The sequence below is a fragment of the Prosopis cineraria genome, unplaced genomic scaffold, assembly GCF_029017545.1.
Source record: "Prosopis cineraria cultivar Desert tree isolate PC_DT_omini unplaced genomic scaffold, ASM2901754v1 PC9, whole genome shotgun sequence".
In the NCBI taxonomy this organism is placed as follows: domain Eukaryota; kingdom Viridiplantae; phylum Streptophyta; class Magnoliopsida; order Fabales; family Fabaceae; genus Prosopis; species Prosopis cineraria.
Window position 1 is genome coordinate 1,224,785 of NW_026555340.1, and position 3,985 is coordinate 1,228,769.

Below are 3,985 nucleotides of genomic sequence, written 5' to 3' on the forward strand. Positions count from 1 at the left end.
TTTTATCATTTCCTTCGTAAGTCTGATTTGTGAAAAATAGCATGGGACTTAACTGGCCTTTCAAAATGTCTTGGGACTTACCTTGAATAAAATTGGCCCTTTGGGACTCATTGTCATTTTCCCATAAAAGTGTTTTCTCTAAGAATAAAATTAAAAAGTTTGGATTTTTTTTAATTTGACAAATAAAATAACATATTTTTTCTTTAAACACATGAAAAATGTCCCAAATATGTTATAAATAAGATTGAAAAGAGTATATAAAGATTGAGGGATAAAAATGCCTTAAAATTTTTTTAAAAAAAATTATAGATATTTTTATCTTTTAATGGGAGTAATGTTATCCCAAACAAGTTAAAAGTGAAGTAATGTCATTTTTTTTTTTAATATTTGATTAGCGCTTGACTAATAGAATTTTTATAATCTATGAAAATGTAACACCTATCACCCTTTTCTTTTGGCTTTGGCTATCACACGCATCGCGTCCCCCTCTCTCGAACTCTGTACATCAAAGAATCAATGGCTCAAGGTCGATTTGGCGGTGGCCCCAGAAGAAGTCAAGGAGCAGTAGAGCAGTGGCGCTGCTAGTGGGAGCTACAGCAAGACCTTTGAACTCCGCCAGAGAAATGCCCATGTGCCTGTTTCTAGGAGTGAGAACAACCAAAACGAGATTTTGGCTCTTCTTGCAGTGCCCATTCGCTTCGCTTGTGAAATAGAATGGTCCAGGATGGACAAGCTTCAACTTGGTGCTGCCACCATTGTATTCTTCTGCGGGGTTGGAGGTATTGAAATTAGCATAACCTTCCTTGCTTACCTGCAAAACAGAGTCTTTCCCCTGTCATACTTATACACTGATCACACCAACAAAACAAAGGTATGCTATCATCAAATATGATCTTATGCGAAACAGAAATGCATTAGAGGAGAAAAGAAACGAAAAGAAAAGAAAATTGAATGTGCCAAGATGGTCGCCAACTTGGAAGCGAGACCTTTCAGCCCATTGATTGAGAGAATCAGATTGGGAGGAGGGGATCTTCCATGCATCAGTCTTGCGACCCACCATGATTTCCTTGGCAGCAGATAGGCCGAAGATAAGGAATAGAAAGGCGAGAGAAGAACCTATTGAAGAAACAACCATGGATTCAGATAACTGAAGGGAGCTTGGGAGAGCGTTAGATGGTGCAGGTGGAGATGTTTTGTTTTGCATTGCAACAGTTTATCAGGGGTGTTTAATTAGAACAACCCTATCTCCCGTCCTGAAAAGAGATTAAAATTAAATTTTTATCCCATATTTCGTCCCATCCTATTAAGAATCGAGACAGGATTGAGACAAATTCAAGAGATTCTGTCATCTTGATAAATTGGACAATATTAAAGAAAAATTTGAATAATAACATTCATTAAAATTTTAAATCATATAATTTATTAAGTTTAAAATTAAAACAACACAAGTACATAAATCACAACAATTTAAAATCAATTATTAAATTACATTAATTACAACTATACATTATAATAGCAATTACAAGTAATCTCTAGGCTATAAGAGCAGTAATAACAAGCTAATTAAGCATAACATTAAATCATTATTTTTCTATTTTAGTTAAAACGTACTAAGCTAATTACTCTTTCAAAAATAAAGCAAGAAATATGATACAAATGAAAGTTATTAAATAGATAGATGTAATAATAAATTAAATTAATATAATTAATATACTATAAAGAAATATATCGCTCTATTTACTCTATGTTATTAAAATTATTAATATAAAAAAGTTAATTATAAATAAAAATTGTGGGTATTGAAATTATAATTGATATAATTAATATAAGTACAAATTATATTAATATATTTAATATATATTTTTAAAATAAAAAATAATATATATATATATATATAAAATATTCGAGACAGGATGAGACGACTCAATGATAATCTCATGTCTCGTCCCGTCTTAAACATTTTTCTATCCCATTTTATAAAGTCCGTTCTGATTATTTTTAAGCAGGAATCAGACCCATCCTGATATGACTAAAATAATATCAAACTAATTAAAATAAGTACAAACTAAACTCCTCTACAACTTATGATTCTTTGTTAAGTACTTTCTCTATGGATGAACTGAAAAGACAAAGGAAAAGAGGGTGACATGTGTAACAGTTTCATAGGTTAAAAAAATTTAGTTAGTCAAACGTTAGTAAAAGATTAGGAAAAGGCGATAACGCTCCATTGTTCTTTTTTTAAAAAACTTTTGGAATATTTTTTCCCTTAACCCTATTAATAACTTGTGCTACTATTAATAATTATCAAAGTTGCAGATAATACAATGGGGGAATGACAAAAAAAAAATTCAAAATATGCAAATGATAATTAGGTTTCAAGAAATGTGATAATTACTTTATAGCCTCGAGGACTTGTTTGTCAATTAGTTTCAATGTGTGAAGATTTGTTTACCCTTCTAAAAAATAAAAGAAAGCATTAACTTATTTTATTTTGTACAGAGAAATATGTAATTTGTTATTACGTTATAGTCATTTTGCTTAAGAAAACTAGTAATTAATTTTTAATTGTTGAACTTCACTGATATAAAAAATTGCACAGGCAACTTATAATTTGTTATTCTATTCTAATCATTGTTTTTTACCAGTAATTTCTCAAAAGAAAATAGCAACTTATTTTTAGTTTTTGGACTTTATTAATAAATTTTAAAATAAGGACAAATATGTCATTTTATAAAAAATAATGTTAAGCAAGTCCCCAAGAACTAGGGATTAGAAAATAATTATCATATTTTATATTATTTAATTGTTATTTGTATATTTCTGGATATATTTTGTCATATTTCCTAATAAAATACAACACTCATACAGTACACGAATAAATTCGCCTGCCTATAAAAAAAAGGGGTAAATACGGAACAATTATGAGGGAAACGTTAGCCCAGCCGGCCGGCAATTCAAATAAAAGAACTTCAACGGCACGACAATATTGGGTCTTGCCCACTAAAAAGTCCTAAATGTTTCTTTACATGTATGGATAGATGACCAATTGTCCAATTCAGCAAACACATATTCATGCTCATTTTAATTAATAAAATAGTGAAATCATCGTACAGGATCATTTATATATATATATATATATATATATAGTGCTTAACCATAATATAATTAATAATTAATAATATCTATATCAAGGTCCCCATCACGGACATGATCAGCTTTGCAAGGATCTAGTGATGTTGATTGATCCCAATGCTCTTTTGAAAAGGTTCACTGCCACCACTTGACCAAACTTATTTATAGTCAAATCTCAAAAAATTTTAGATCAGTTTAACCCTTGTATGTTTCATTTAAGCTAAATTGAAATTATGACATTGAGAGAAATGTCACGAACAACTTGAATCTACTAGAATAAAAACAACTGACATGGAAAAAAATAAATAATTAATATATAAAAAATAAATAATTGATGTAAAAAAAATTTACAATTCTTATCGATAGCATAACGCTCTTATATATGAATAAAAACAAGTGAAGTTAACTGAATGAATAATTCATGTAGGAAAAATAAACAATTGATATATGAGAAATGAACAAATGATGTAGGTAAAATTTACAATTTTCATTAACAGCATAACATTCTTATAAATAAAAACAAATAAAACTAGGCACATGAATAATTTGTGTAGGAAAAATAAATAATTGATGTACGAGAAATAAACAATTGATGTAGGTAAAATTTGCAATTCTCATTAACGGCATAACACCACTATGTATATAAACAAGTAAAGCTAGGCGCATGGACAACTCGTGTAGGGAAAATAAACAATTGATGTTTGGAAAATTAACAAATGATGTAGGTGACATTTGCAACTCTTATTAACTACATAACATCACTATGAATATAAATAAGTGAAAGCTAGAAACATAAATAACTTATCTAGAGAAAATGAATAATTGATGTATGAAAAATGAACAATTAATATAG

General features: G+C 29.2%; 1 pseudogene; it reads right to left on the reverse strand.

Annotated features, from left to right (window-relative positions):
* Positions 1–441: 441 nt before the first annotated feature.
* LOC129319489 (early nodulin-like protein 1) lies at positions 442–1,172 on the reverse strand (annotated as a pseudogene).
* Between the last annotated feature and the right edge of the window lie 2,813 nt (positions 1,173–3,985).